Below are 17,024 nucleotides of genomic sequence, written 5' to 3' on the forward strand. Positions count from 1 at the left end.
GGATATCTGCTAATTACCACACGTCAAGCAATCAGAACACGAGAATAACAACGACAAAGTATAATAAATCGAGAAAGAGAGCAAAGAAGATCTTATTCCGAATTTGTGTATGAGCGTTTACAACAAGGTATAAGCCTGGGCTCGAGAGCTGTCGGCGAGATTCCTAGTTCTAGTAACCCTAAGACGGCTAAACCTAATTGAGTCGCAGCTCGAAATAACAAAAACGGAAAATTGCCTAAATTGTTCTAAGTGCTAAGTTTGCTCTGAAAAGTTCTCCTCCTATGCTTCTCGCCTAGGACTCCTTATATACTAGCTCCAAGGTCGGTTTACGCTTTTACTCTTCTGCCCTTAAGCCGTCATAGCATAGAAATGGAGATATTCCATTTTTCCCAATCTTCACAATTATCTTCAAAACTTCCGTATTTATCCGCGGAAAGTTGACATTTATCCTTCCTTGTGGGCCAAGCGTGAACCATGCTGTGGTTTACGGGCTTTTGGTTAGGAAAATCGTAGGATGGGCCTCGAGTCGTGTTTTAGGTCCCTTTGGGCCGTCTTCCGACTCGACACGTTTACTACGAGTTTTCCGCGGTTTCTAATCCGCGAAGGTTTGACGAGAATGCAAGGATTGGTATCGTATCGATGTTCGGAAAGGTTCAATCGCTACACAGCGACCGAACTCTGGCTCGAGCCCGGTCGCTTCGTAGCGACCGAGCGGGACGATCGCTATGTAGCGACCGAGCTTGGCTGAGCTTGGTCGCTACGTAGCGACCGAGCGGGACGATCGCTCGGTCGCTACATAGCGACCGAGCGAGACGATCACTCGGTCGCTACGTAGCGACCGAGCTTTGGCTCGAGCTCGGTCGCTATGTAGCGACCGAGCGGGACGATCGCTCGGTCGCTACGTAGCGACCGAGCGGGACGAGCGCTCGGTCGCTACGTAGCGACCAAGCCTTGGCTTGAGCTCGGTCGCTACGTAGTGACCGAGCAGGACGATCGCTCGGTCGCTACGTAGCACCCGAGCGGGATGGACGTTCGGTCGCTGCGTAACGACCTGTTTCGAGCTTTCGTCGGACATCTCGATTCTTTCTCTTCCGCAAAGCTTTTTCGTAAGGAAGAATCTATTTCGAAAAGTACTCTTCGGAGAAATTCTTATTTTCTTCCTCGGACGTTTTGAATGTTAAATTTGTCGTAACCGTTTTTGACCCCAACAGTGTCCGCCAGCACACACAGGACGACCGTGGCTGTCCGTGTGTGTCGGTGTGTGTTTGTGTGTGTCCGTCAGAACACACATGACGTCTGTGGCTGTCCATCAGTACACATATCAGCACGCTGGTCCCTGGCCTCAGCACGCTGGCCCTTCCCGTGGACTGTTCGAGTGATTTTGGCCCACGTGGGCTGTCTGTTCAGTACACACAGGACGTCTGTGGTTGTCTGTCAGCACACACAAGACGTTTGTGGGTGTCCGTCAGCACACACAGGAAGTCTGTGGCTGTCTGTGTGTGTCCGTGTGTGTCCGTGTGTGTCCGTCAGCACACATAGGACATCTGTGGCTGTCCATCAGAACACATATCAGCACGTTGGTCCGTGGACTCAGCACGCTGACCCTTCCCATCGACTGATCGGGTGATTTTGGCCCACGTGGGCTGTCTTTCCAGTACACACAGGACGTCTGTGGGTGTCCGCCAGCACACAGAGGACGTCCGTGGCTGTATGTGTTTGTCCGTCTGTGTCCGTGTGTGTCCGTCAGCACACATATGACATCCTTGGCTTTCCATCAGTACACATATCAGCACGCTGGACCTTGGACTCAGCACGCTGGCCCTTCCTGTAGACTGTTCGGGTGATTTTCGCCCAAGTGGGCTGTCTGTTCAGTACACACATGACGTCCGTGGGTGTCCGTCAGCACACACAGGACGTCTGTGGGTGTTTGACAGTACACAAAGGACGTCCGTGTGTATACGTCAGCACACACAGGACTTCTGTGGCTGTCCATCAGTACACATATCAGCACGGTGGTCCTTGGACTCAGCATGCTGACCCTTCTCGTGGACTGTTCCGAGGATTTTTGCCCACGTGGGCTGTCTGTTCAGTACACACAGGACGTTTGTGGGTGTCCGCCAGCACACACAGGACGACAGTGGCTGTCCGTGTGTGTCTGTGTGTGTCCGTCAGAACACACAGGACGTCTGTGGCTGTCCATCAGTACACATATCAGCACGTTGGTCCTTGGACTCAGCATGCTGACCCTTCTCGTGGACTGTTCCGATGATTTTCGCCCACGTGGGCTGTCTGTTCAGTACACACAGGACGTCCGTTGTTGTCCGTCAGCACACACAGGACGTCCGTGGGTGTCCGTCAGCACACACAGGACGTCCGTGGCTGTCCGTGTGTGTCCGTGTGTGTCCGTCAGAACACACAGGCCATCCGTGGCTGTCCATCAGTACACATATCAGCATGTTGGTCCTTGGACTCAGCATGCTGACCCTTCTCGTGGATTTTCTGATGATTTTCGCCCACGTGGGCTGTCTGTTCTGTACACACAGGACGTGTGTGGGGGTCCGTCAGCACACACAGGACATCCGTGGGTGTCCGTCAGCACACACAGGACGTCTGTGGGTGTCTGTGTGTGTCCGTGTGTGTCCGTCAGCACACACAGGACGTCCGTGGCTGTCCATCAGTACACATATCAGCACATTGGTCCGTGGATTCAGCACGCTGACCCTTCCCGTAGACTGTTCGGGTGATTTTGGCCCACGTGGGCTGTCTTTTCAGCACACACAGGACGTCTGTGGGTGTCCGCCAGCACACACAGGACGTCCGTGGCTATCTGTGTGTGTCCGTCTGTGTCCGTCAGCACACACAGTACATCCTTGGCTTTCCATCAGTACACATATCAGCACGCCGGCCCTTCCCGTACACTATTCGGGTGATTTTGGCCCAAGTGGGCTGTCTGTTCAGTACACACATGACGTCCGTGGGTGTCCGTCAGCATACACAGGACGTCTGTGGGTGTTCGACAGCACACAAAGGACGTCCGTGTGTATCCGTCAGCACACACAGGACGTCTGTGGCTGTCCGTGTGTGTCTGTGAGTGTCCGTCAGCACACACAGGACTTTGGTGGCTGTCCATCAGTACACATATCAGCACGTTGGTCCTTGGACTCAGCATGCTGACCCTTCTCGTGGACTGTTCAGATGATCTTCGCACACGTGGGCTGTCTGTTCAGTACACACAGGACGTTCGTGGGTGTCCGCCAGCACACACAGGACGGCCGTGGCTGTCTGTGTGTGTCCGTGTGTGTCCGTCAGAATACACAGGACATCCGTGGCTGTCCATCAGTACACATATCAGCACGCTGGTCCTTGCTCTCAGCACGCTGGCCCTTACCGTGGACTGTTTGGGTTATTTTGGCCCACGTGGGCTGTCCTGTTCAGTACACATAATACGTCCGTGGGTGTCCATCAGCACACACAGGACGTTCGTGGGTGTCCATCAGCACACAAACGACGTCCGTGGCTGTCTGTGTGTGTCCATGTGTTTCCGTCAGCACACACAGAACGTCCGTTGCTGTCCATCAGTACACATATCAGCACGTGGGCTTTCTGTTCAGTACACACAGGACGTCCGTGGGTGTCCGCCAGCACACACAGGACGCCCGTGGCTGTCCGTGTGTGTCAGTGTGTGTATGTGTGTGTCCGTCAGAACACACAGGACGTCTGTGGCTGTCCATCAGTACACATATCACCACGCTGGTCCCTGGCCTCAGCACGCCGGCCCTTCCCGTGGACTATTCGGGTGATTTTGGCCCACGTGGGCTGTCTGTTCAGTACACACAGGACGTCTGTGGTTGTCTGTCAGCACACACAGGACGTCTATGGGTGTCCGTCAGCACACAGGAAGTCTGTGGCTGTCTGTGTGTCTGTGTGTGTCCGTCAGCACACACAGGACGTCCGTGGCTGTCCATCAGTACACATATCAGCATGTTGGTCCGTGGACTCAGCATGCTGACCCTTCCCATCGACTGTTCGGGTGATTTTTGCCCACGTGGGCTGTCTTTTCAGTACACACATGACGTCCGTGGGTGTCCGACAGCACGCACAGGACGTACGTGGCTGTATGTGTTTGTCCGTGTGTGTCCGTCAGCACTCACAGGACATCCTTGGCTTTCCATCAGTACACATATCAGCACGCTGGACCTTGGACTCAGCACGCTGGCCCTTCCCGTAGACTGTTCGGGTGATTTTGGCCCAAGTGGGCTGTCTGTTCATTACACATATGACGTCTGTGGGTGTCCGTCAGCACACACAGGACGTCCGTGGGTGTTTGACAGCACACAAAGGACGTCCGTGTGTATCCGTCAGCACACACAGGACGTCCGTGGCTGTCCGTGTGTGTCTGTGTGTGTCCGTCAGCACACACAGGAATTCTGTGGCTGTCCATCAGTACACATATCAGCACGTTGGTCCTTGGACTAAGCATGCTGTCCCTTCTCGTGGACTGTTCTAATGATTTTCGCCCACGTGGGCTGTCTGTTCAGTACACACATGACGTCCGTGAGTGTCCGCCAGCACAAACAGGACGGCCGTGGCTGTCCGTGTGTGTCCGTGTGTGTCCGTCAGAACACACATGATGTCTGTGGCTGTCCATCAGTACACATATCAGCACGTTGGGCCTTGGACTCAGCATGCTGACCCTTCTCGTGGACTGTTCCGATGATTTTTGCCCACGTGGGCTGCCTGTTCAGTACACACAGGACGTCCGTGGGTGTCCGCCAGCACACACAGGACGGTCGTGGCTGTCCGTGTGTGTCTGTGTGTGTCCGTCAGAACACACAGGATGTCCGTGGCTGTCCATCAGTACACATATCAGCACGCTGGTCCTTGGACTCAGCACGCTGGCCTTCCCGTCGACTGTTCGGGTGATTTTGGCCCACGTGGGCTGTATGTTCTGTACACACAGGACGTCCGTGGGTGTCCGCCAGCACACACATGACGACCCTGGCTGTCCGTGTGTGTCCGTGTGTGTGTCTGTGTGTGTCCATCAGAACACACAGAACGTCTGTGGCTGTCCATCAGTACACATATCAGCACGCTGGTCCCTGGCCTCAGCACGCTGGCCCTTCCCGTGGACTGTTCGGGTGATTTTGGCCCACGTGGGCTGTCTGTTCAGTACACACAGCACATCCGTGGGTGTCCGTTAGCACACACAGGACGTCTGTGGCTGTATGTGTGTGTCCTTGTGTGTCCGTCAGCACACACAGGACGTCCGTGGCTGTTCATCAGTACACATATCAGCACTTTGGTCCGTGGACTCAGCACGCTGACCTTTCCCGTCGACTGTTCGGGTGATTTTGGCCGTGTGTTTGTGTATCCGTCAGCACACACATGACGACCCTGGCTGTCCGTGGCTGTCCGTGTGTGTCTGTGAGTGTCCGTCAGCACACACATGACTTTTGTGGCTGTCCATCAGTACACATATCAGCACGTTGGTCCTTGGACTCAGCATGCTGACCCTTCTCGTGGACTGTTCCGATGATTTTCACCCACGTGGGCTGTCTGTTCAGTACACACAGGACGTCCGTGGGTGTCTGCCATCACACGCAGGACGGCCATGGCTGTCCGTGTGTGTCCGTCAGAACACACAGGACGTCCGTGGCTGTCCATCAGTACACATATCAGCACGCTGGCCCGTACCGTGGACTGTTCGGGTTATTTTAGCCCACGTGGGATGTCCTGTTCAGTACACACAATACGTCTGTGGGTGTACGTCAGCACACACAGGACGTTCGTGGGTGTCCGTCAGCACACACAGGACGTCCATGGCTGTCTGTGTGTGTCCATGTGTTTCCGTCAGCACACACAGAACGTCCGTTGCTGTCCATCAGTACACATATCACGACGCTGGTCCTTGGACTCAGCACGCTGGCCCTTCCCGTGGACTGTTTGGTTGATTTTGGCCCACGTAGGCTGTCTGTTCAGTACACCCAGGAAGTCTGTGGGTGTTCGCCAGCGGACATAGGACGTCAGTGGCCATCCGTCAGAGCACACATGACGTCTTTGGTTGTCCGTGTGTGTCCGTGTGTGTCCGTAAGCACACACAGGATGTCCGTGGCTGTCCATCATTACACATATCAGCATGCTGGTCCTTGGACTCAGCACGCCGGCCCTTCCCGTGGACTGTTTGGGTTATTTTGGCCCACGTGTGCTGTGTGTTCAGTACACACAGGACCTCCGTGGGTGTCCGCCAGCACACACAGGACGTCCATGGCTGTCTGTGTGTGTCCGTGTGTGTCCGTGTGTGTCCGTCAGCACACACAGGACGTCTGTGGCTGTCCATCATTACACATATCAGCATGCTGGTCCTTGGACTCAGCACGCCGGCCCTTCCCGTGGACTGTTCGGGTGATTTTAGCCCACGTGTGCTGTCTGTTCAGTATACACAGGACGTCCGTGGCTGTCCATCAGTACACATATCAGCACGTTGGTCCTTTGACTCAGCATGCTGACCCTTCTCGTGGACTGTTCTGATGATTTTTGTCCACGTGGGCTGTCTGTTCAGTACACACAGGACGTCCGTGGTTGTCCGTCAGCACACACAGGACGTCCGTGGGTGTCCGTCAGCACACACAGGACATCCGTGGCTGTCCGTGTGTGTCCGTCAGAACACACAGGACGTCCGTGGCTGTCCATCAGTACACATATCAGCACGTTGGTCCTTGGACTCAGCATGCTGACCCTTCTCGTGGACTGTTCCGATGATTTTCGCCCACGTGGGCAGTCTGTTCAGTAAACACAGGACGTCCGTGGGTGTCCGCCAGCACACACAGGATGGCCGTGGCTGTCCATGTGTGTCCGTCAGAACACACAGGACGTCCGTGGCTGTCCATCAGTACACATATCAGCACGCTGGCCCTTACCGTGGACTGTTTGGGTTATTTTTGCCCACGTGGGCTGTCCTGTTCAGTACACACAATACGTCTGTGGGTGTCCGTCAGCACACACAGGACGTTCGTGGGTGTCCGTCAGCACACATAGGACGTCCGTGGCTGTCTGTGTGTGTCCATGTGTTTCCGTCAGCACACACAGAACGTCCGTTGCTGTCCATCAGTACACATATCAGCACGTGGGCTGTCTGTTCAGTACACACAGGACGTCCGTGGGTGTCCGTGTGCACACACAGAACGTCTGGGGCTGTCCGTGTGTGTCCGTCAGCACACACATGATGTCCATTGCTGTCCATCAGTACACATATCAGCACGTTGGTCCTTGGACTCAGCACGCTGACCCTTCCCGTGGACTGTTCGGGTGATTTTGGCCAACATGGGCTGTATGTTCAGTACACACAGGACGTCCGTGGGTGTCCGCCAGCACACACAGGACGACCGTGGCTGTCCGTGTGTGTCCGTCTGTGTCTGTGTGTGTCCGTCAGAACACACAGGACGTCTGTGGCTGTCCATCAGTACACATATCAGCAAGCTGGTCCCTGGCCTCACCACGCTGGCCCTTCCCGTGGACTGTTCGGGTGATTTTGGCCCATGTGGGCTGTCTGTTCAGTACACACAGGACGTCTGTGGTTGTCTCTCAGCACACACAGGACATCTGTGGGTGTCCGTCAGTACACACAGGAAGTCTGTGGCTGTATGTGTGTGTCCGTGTGTGTCCGTCAGCACACACAGGACGTCTGTGGCTGTCCATCAGTACACATATCAGCACGTTGGTCCGTGGACTCAGCACGCTGACCCTTCCCATCAACTGTTCGAGTGATTTTGGCCCACGTGGGCTGTCCCCCAGCACACACAAGACGTCCGTGGGTGTATTTGTTTGTCCGTGTGTGTCCGTCAGCACACACAGGACATCCTTGGCTTTCCATCAGTACACATATCAGCACGCTGGACCTTGGACTCAGCATGCTGGCCCTTCCCGTAGACTGTTCGGGTGATTTTGGCCCAAGTGTGCTGTCTGTTCAGTACACACATGACGTATGTGGGTGTCCGTCAGCACACAAAGGACGTCCATGGGTGTTCGACAGCACACAAAGGACGTCCGTGTGTATCCGTCAGCACACACAGGACGTCCGTGGCTGTTCGTGTGTGTCTTTGTGTGTCCGTCAGCACACACAGGACTTCTGTGGCTGTCCATCAGTACACATATCAGCACGTTGGTCCTTGGACTCAGCATGCTGACCCTTCTCATGGACTGTTCCGATGATTTTCACCCACGTGGGCTGTCTGTTCAGTACACACAGGACGTCCGTGGGTGTCCGCCATCACACACATGACGGCCGTGGCTGTCCGTGTGTGTCCGTGTGTGTTCGTCAGAACACACAGGACGTCTGTGGCTGTCCATCAGTACACATATCAGCACGTTGGTCCTTGGACTCAGCATGCTGACCCTTCTCGTGGACTGTTCTGCTGATTTTCGCCCACATGTGCTGTCTGTTCAGTACACACAGGACGTCTGTGGGTGTCCGCCAGCACACACAGGACGGCCGTGGCTGTCCGTGTGTGTCCGTGTGTGTCCGTCAGAACACACAGGAGGTCCGTGGCTGTCCATCAGTACACATATCAGCACGCTGGTCCTTGGACTCAGCATGCAGGCCCTTCCCGTGGACTGTTCGGGTGATTTTGGCCCACGTGGGCTGTATGTTCAGTACACACAGGACGTCCATGGGTGTCCGCCAGCACACACAGGACGACCGTGGCTGTCCGTGTGTGTCTGTGTGTGTCTGTGTGTGTCCGTCAGAACACACAGGACGTCTGTGGCAGTCCATCAGTACACATATCAGCACGCTGGTCCCTGGCCTCAGCACGCTGGCCCTTCCCGTGGACTGTTCGGGTGATTGCTCCAAGTGGGCTGTCTGTTCAGTACACACATGACATCTGTGGGTGTCCGTCAGCACACACAGGACGTCCGTGGGTGTTCGACAGCACACAAAGGACGTCCGTGTGTATCCGTCAGCACACACATGACGTCTGTGGCTGTCCGTGTGTGTCTGTGAGTGTCCGTCAGCACACACAGGACTTCTGTGGCTGTCCATCAGTACACATATCAGCACGTTGGTCCTTGGACTCAGCATGCTGACCCTTCTCGTGGACTGTTCCGATGATTTTCGCCCACGTAGGCTGTCTGTTCAGTACACACAGGACGTCCGTGGGTGTCCGCCATTACACACAGGATGGCCATGGCTGTCCATGTGTGTCCGTGTGTGTCCCTCAGAACACACAGGACGTCTGTGGCTGTCCATCAGTATACATATCAGCACGCTGGTCCTTGGACTCAGCATGCGGGCCCTTACCGTGGACTGTTCGGGTTATTTTGGCCCACGTGGGCTGTCCTGTTCAGTACACATAATACGTCTGTGGGTGTCCGTCAGCACACACAAGACGTTCGTGGGTGTCCGTCAGCACACACAGGACGTCCGTGGCTGTCTGTGTGTGTCCATGTGTTTCCATTAGCACACACATAACGTCTGTTGCTGTCCATCAGTACACATATCACGACGCTGGTCCTTGGACTCAGCACGCTGGCCCTTCCTGTGGACTGTTTGGTTGATTTTGGCCCACGTAGGCTGTCTGTTCAGTACACACAGGAAGTCTGTGGGTGTTCGCCAGCGGACACAGGACGTCAGTGGCCTTCCGTCAGAGCACACATGACGTCTTTGGTTGTCCGTGTGTGTCTGTGTGTGTCCGTAAGCACACACAGGATGTCCGTGGCTGTCCATCATTACACATATCAGCATGCTGGTCCTTGGACTCAGCACGCCGGCCCTTCCCGTGGACTGTTTGGGTTATTTTGGCCCACGTGTGCTGTGTGTTCAGTACACACAGGACCTCCGTGGGTGTCCGCCAGCACACACAGGACGTCCGTGGCTGTCTGTGTGTGTCCGTGTGTGTCCGTGTGTGTCCGTCAGCACACACAGGACGTCTGTGGCTGTCCATCATTATACATATCAGCATGCTGGTCCTTGGACTCAGCACGCCGGCCCTTCCCGTGGACTGTTCGGGTGATTTTAGCCCACGTGTGCTGTCTGTTCAGTATACACAGGACGTCCGTGGCTGTCCATCAGTACACATATCAGCACGTTGGTCCTTGGACTCAGCATGCTGACCCTTCTCGTGGACTGTTCTGATGATTTTTGTCCACGTGGGCTGTCTGTTCAGTACACACAGGACGTCCGTGGTTGTCCGTCAGCACACACAGGACGTCCGTGGGTGTCCGTCAGCACACACAGGACATCCGTGGCTGTCCGTGTGTGTCCGTCAGAACACACAGGACGTCCGTGGCTGTCCATCAGTACACATATCAGCACGTTGGTCCTTGGACTCAGCATGCTGACCCTTCTCGTGGACTGTTCCGATGATTTTCGCCCACGTGGGCAGTCTGTTCAGTAAACACAGGACGTCCGTGGGTGTCCGCCAGCACACACAGGATGGCCGTAGCTGTCCGTGTGTGTCCGTCAGAACACACAGGACGTCCGTGGCTGTCCATCAGTACACATATCAGCACGCTGGCCCTTACCGTGGACTGTTTGGGTTATTTTGGCCCACGTGGGCTGTTCTGTTCAGTACACACAATACGTCCGTGGGTGTCCGTCAGCACACACAGGACGTTCGTGGGTGTCCGTCAGCACACAGAGGACGTCCGTGGCTGTCTGTGTGTGTCCATGTGTTTCCGTCAGCACACACAGAACATCCGTTGCTGTCCATCAGTACACATATCAGCACGTGGGCTGTCTGTTCAGTACACACAGGACGTCCGTGGGTGTCCGTGTGCACACACAGAACGTCTGGGGCTGTCCGTGTGTGTCCGTCAGCACACACAGGACGTCCGTTGCTGTCCATCAGTACACATATCAGCACGTTGGTCCTTGGACTCAGCACGCTGACCCTTCCCGTGGACTGTTCGGGTGATTTTGGCCAACGTGGGCTGTATGTTCAGTACACACAGGACGTCCGTGGGTGTCCGCCAGCACACACAGGACGACCGTGGCTGTCCGTGTGTGTCCGTCTGTGTCTGTGTGTGTCCGTCAGAACACACAGGACGTCTGTGGCTGTCCATCAGTACACATATCAGCAAGCTGGTCCCTGGCCTCAGCACGCTGGCCCTTCCCGTGGACTGTTCGGGTGATTTTGGCCCATGTGGGCTGTCTGTTCAGTACACACAGGACGTCTGTGGTTGTCTCTCAGCACACACAGGACATCTGTGGGTGTCCGTCAGTACACACAGGAAGTCTGTGGCTGTCTGTGTGTGTCCGTGTGTGTCCGTCAGCACACACAGGACGTCTGTGGCTGTCCATCAGTACACATATCAGCACGTTTGTCCGTGGACTCAGCACGCTGACCCTTCCTATCAACTGTTCGAGTGATTTTGGCCCACGTGGGCTGTCCCCCAGCACACACAAGACGTCCGTGGGTGTATTTGTTTGTCCGTGTGTGTCCGTCAGCACACACAGGACATCCTTGGCTTTCCATCAGTACACATATCAGCACGCTGGACCTTGGACTCAGCATGCTGGCCCTTCCCGTAGACTGTTCGGGTGATTTTGGCCCAAGTGTACTGTCTGTTCAGTACACACATGACGTATGTGGGTGTCCGTCAGCACACAAAGGACGTCCGTGGGTGTTCGACAGCACACAAAGGACGTCCGTGTGTATCCGTCAGCACACACAGGACGTCTGTGGCTGTTCGTGTGTGTCTTTGTGTGTCCGTCAGCACACACAGGACTTCTATGGCTGTCCATCAGTACACATATCAGGACGTTGGTCCTTGGACTCAGCATGCTGACCCTTCTCATGGACTGTTCCGATGATTTTCACCCACGTGGGCTGTCTGTTCAGTACACACAGGATGTCCGTGGGTGTCCGCCATCACACACATGACGGCCGTGGTTGTCCGTGTGTGTCCGTTTGTGTCCGTCAGAACACACAGGACGTCTGTGGCTGTCCATCAGTACACATATCAGCACGTTGGTCCTTGGACTCAGCATGCTGACCCTTCTCGTAGACTGTTCTGCTGATTTTCGCCCACATGTGCTGTCTGTTCAGTACACACAGGACGTCTGTGGGTGTCCGCCAGCACACACAGGATGGCCGTGGCTGTCCGTGTGTGTCCGTGTGTGTCCGTCAGAACACACAGGACGTCCGTGGCTGTCCATCAGTACACATATCAGCACGCTGGTCCTTGGACTCAGCATGCTGGCCCTTCCCGTGGACTGTTCGGGTGATTTTGGGCCACGTGGGCTGTATGTTCAGTACACACAGGACGTCCATGGGTGTCCGCCAGCACACACAGGACGACCGTGGCTGTCCGTGTGTGTCTGTGTGTGTCTGTGTGTGTCCGTCAGAACACACAGGACGTCTGTGGCTGTCCATCAGTACACATATCAGCACCCTGGTCCCTGGCCTCAGTACGCTGGCCCTTCTCGTGGACTGTTCGGGTGATTGCTCCAAGTGGGCTGTCTGTTCAGTACACACATGACATCTGTGGGTGTCCGTCAGCACACACAGGATGTCCGTGGGTGTTCGACAGCACACAAAGGACGTCCGTGTGTATCCGTCAGCACACACAGGACGTCTGTGGCTGTCCGTGTGTGTCTGTGAGTGTCCGTCAGCACACACAGGACTTCTGTGGCTGTCCATCAGTACACATATCAGCACGTTGGTCCTTGGACTCAGCATGCTGACCCTTCTCGTGGACTGTTCCGATGATTTTCGCCCACGTAGGCTGTCTGTTCAGTACACACAGGACGTCCGTGGGTGTCCGCCATTACACACAGGATGGCCATGGCTGTCCATGTGTGTCCGTGTGTGTCCGTCAGAACACACAGGACGTCTGTGGCTGTCCATCAGTATACATATCAGCACGCTGGTCCTTGGACTCAGCATGCGGGCCCTTACCGTGGACTGTTCGGGTTATTTTGGCCCACGTGGGCTGTCCTGTTCAGTACACATAATACGTCTGTGGGTGTCCGTCAGCACACACAAGACGTTCGTGGGTGTCCGTCAGCACACACAGGACGTCCGTGGCTGTCTGTGTGTGTCCATGTGTTTCCATTAGCACACACATAACGTCTGTTGCTGTCCATCAGTACACATATCAGGACGCTGGTCCTTGGACTCAGCACGCTGGCCCTTCCCGTGGACTGTTTGGTTGATTTTGGCCCACGTAGGCTGTCTGTTCAGTACACAGAGGAAGTCTGTGGGTGTCCGCCAGCACACACAGGATGTCAGTGGCCATCCGTCAGAGCACACATGACGTCTTTGGTTGTCCGTGTGTGTCCGTATGTGTCCGTCAGCACACACAGGACGTCCGTGGCTTTCCATCATTACACATATCAGCACGCTGGTCCTTGGACTCAGCACGCCGGCCCTTCCCATGGACTGTTTGGGTGATTTTGGCCCACGTGTGCTGTCTGTTCAGTACACACAAGACGTCCGTGGGTGTCCGCCAGCACACACAGGACGTCCGTGGCTGTCTGTGTGTGTCCGTGTGTGTCCGTCAGCACACATAGGACATCCGTGGCTGTCCATCATTACACATATCAGCACGCTGGTCCTCGGACTCAGCACGCCGGCCTTTCCCGTGGACTGTTCGGGTGATTTTGGCCCACGTGTGATGTCTGTTCAGTACACACAGGACGTCTGTGGGTGTCCGCCAGCACACACAGGACGTACGTGGCTGTCTGTGTGTGTCTGTGTGTGTCCATGTGTTTCCGTCAGCACACACAGAACGTCCGTTGCTGTCCATCAGTACACATATCAGGACGCTGGTCCTTGGACTCAGCACGCTGGCCTTTCCCGTGGACTGTTTGGTTGATTTTTGCCCACGTAGGCTGTCTGTTCAGTAGACACAAAAAGTCTGTGGGTGTCCGCCAGCACACACAGGACGTCAGTGGCCATCCGTCAGAGCACACAGGACGTCTTTGGTTGTCCGTGTGTGTCCGTCAGCACACACAGGACGTCCGTGGCTGTCCATTATTACACATATCAGCACGCTGGTCCTTGGACTCAGCACGCCGGCCCTTCCCGTGGACTGTTCGGGTGATTTTGGCCCACATGTGCTGTCTGTTCAGTACACACATGACATCCGTGGGTGTCCGTCAGCACACACAAGACGTTCGTGGGTGTTCGACAGCACACAAAGGACGTCCGTGTGTATCCGTCAGCACACACAGGACTTCCGTGGCTGTCCGTGTGTGTCTGTGAGTGTCCGTCAGCACACACAGGACTTCTGTGGCTGTCCATCAGTACACATATCAGCACGTTGGTCCTTGGACTCAGCATGCTGACCCTTCTCGTGGACTGTTCCGATTATTTTCGCCCACGTGGGCTGTCTGTTCAGTACACACAGGACGTCTGTGGGTGTCCGCCAGCACACACAGGACGGCCGTGGCTGTGTCCGTCAGAACACACAAGACGTCCGTGGCTGTCCATCAGTACACATATCAGCACGCTGGTCCTTGGACTCAGCACGCTGGCCCTTCCCGTGGACTGCTTGGGTGATTTTGGCCCACGTGGGCTGTATGTTCAGTACACACAGGACGTCCGTGGGTGTCCGCCAGCACACACAGGACGACCGTGGCTGTCCGTGTGTGTCTGTGTGTGTCTGTGTGTGTCCGTCAGAACACACAGGACGTCTGTGGCTGTCCATCAGTACACATATCAGCACGCTGGTCCCTGGCCTCAGCACGCTGGCCCTTCTTTATAGAACCAAAATAAGGAAGGATCACTTTAGCTGGGTGTTGGATATGATCTGAGAAGGCAAACGGCACTTCTGGAACTGAGATGGATTGAAAGGATCGTCAAGAGATGCGGAATGGCTCTTGATATACCCACGATCTAAGGCTAACCACCTAAGAACGAATGTAGTGTGTTGGCTAACCACCAAACGACACACAAAGATGATTGGCTGACCACCAAATCAACAAGCCGGTTCAAACCGATGAACTAGCTAAAGAACTCTCTCTCTCTCACTCAGAGAAGAAACGAAATAAACTCAAAAACATAGACTGATCTTATTCATAGAAGAGCTTACATATTTATACTACTTGTGGTCAAAGAAAGATTAAGAGTTTTTGTGGAAAACTAGAAACTTAGAAAACATAAACAAAGACTAAAACTTTTGACTAGAAATAAGTGTGTTGTTGAATGCCCCTTGATATGACCACGACTTTGACTCCTTTTGTTGATATTTCTTGATGCAAATGGGCATAAGACCATCAGCAAAGGCCTTGTCGAATTTGGTGTAAAACCGACCCAAATTGAATTTGTTATGAATTTTTCCTTGGGCTGAAAAAGGGTCATTTCGCCCAAAAACTAAACAAGCTCCTTCTTCAGTGTCACTTAGCTCATTCAGCTCCAAGCTAGTGTCACTTAGCTCACTCAGCTCACTCAGCTCAGATATGTAAGTGTCACTTCGATTCAGCTCAACCAGCTCGCCCAAATAAGTGTCACTTCGTCCATCTCGTCCAAAGTTAGCTTCATCCAATGGGGAAACCTTGGTTGGGTCGAGTTGTGCACCATCCTGGCCCGGGTCTACGATCCAGGGCACATCATTCCCTCTCTCTTCAAAAAGATTTGTCCTCAAATCTGTAATATTAAAAGGAAAATGGTTATAAGCAAAGGAATCATAATCTGAAAATTGCTCACCTTGGGTTTGGTCCGGTTTTTGAATGGAAGAAGATCTTTCTTGGTTTGCTTGATGACCAAGAATTTTTTATTCATCTAGCCCCTCCATTGGGTCATATGTGAAGTCATCGAAAATTGGCAATGGATCTTTCTTTTCTGGCTCGGTTTCAACGTTCTCATTCTCCAAAGTCACCAACGGTTTCTGTTTTTGGCACTTGTTAGCATAATGACCGATCCTACGGCATTTGAAGCACCTGGTAGAATGAGCTTTGCTTGTGGGTTTCACAGCTTTTCTTTTATCAGAAGACAACACATTAGTTTTCAAATCAGAATTTGAAAGAGAAGAAAAATTACTTTGCTGTTTAGGTGAAGTGTTGGTGTTTCCCTTCTTTTTGAGTTGTCGGATAGCATGAATTGCCATATGCAACATCTTTTCCAAACTGGCATAAGCCTGAAGCTCATTCTGATCAAACACATCACGGTTGCTTCTCTTGGCTTTGGTGAAAGGACGATCACCACTTCTGACCCACTTCTCATCATCATCGAACATGTTTTGTCTCTTCCTTTCGTTTCTTTGCTTCTGCGCAAAATCAAACCCATTAGAAGCAAACTGTTTCTTATTTCCAAAAATCATTTTCTCTTTTTCTAACACGGTTTTAAAAGGAAAGTAAACGTCTTGTTGTGGTTTTGAATTCTTGAGAAGCCCAAACATCCTGAAAACACTTAACAAAAGAGTTAGCAAATAAAAATCCTCACACTCTCAAAGTGTTTAGCTCACGATTTTTAGGTGATCACTCAGAGTTCTTTCCACTGGTTCAAAGGATGATAGGCAGTCAACATTCAGCAATCAAAACCCAAAATAAACTTTTGTGGGAAAAAGAAAAGATAAAGAAAGATGAAGAGATTTTTGAAATGGATCCGCCTTAACTGTCCTAAGGCTGGGTTTCTCTTCAGCCAGCAGGGTTTCTCTTCCACCACTCCCCCTGGATTTCTCTTCAGAAGTGATTCAAGCCAAAACTTTTACTCTTTATTTTTTTGATCGATTTTTTTTTCTCTTTTTTTAATAACTGGCGATCACAAGGGAGTAAAGGAACAGCCCGGATCCAACAAGAAATAAGAAAAGAAAATCGTGGAGAGATGAGAAGATGAAAAGATGAAATGAAAACAAACCAGCCAAAGTGGCTCTGATACCACTTGATAGAACCAAAATAAGGAAGGATCACTTTAGCTAGGTGTTGGATATTATCCGAGAAGGCAAACGGCACTTCTGGAACTGAGATGGATTGAAAGGATCGTCAAGAGATGCGGAATGGCTCTTGATATACCCACGATCTAAGGCTAACCACCTAAGAACGAATGTGGTGTGTTGGCTAACCACCAAACGACACACAAAGATGA

This window comes from Brassica napus, unplaced genomic scaffold (assembly GCF_020379485.1).
Source record: "Brassica napus cultivar Da-Ae unplaced genomic scaffold, Da-Ae ScsIHWf_2479;HRSCAF=3200, whole genome shotgun sequence".
NCBI lineage: Eukaryota > Viridiplantae > Streptophyta > Magnoliopsida > Brassicales > Brassicaceae > Brassica > Brassica napus.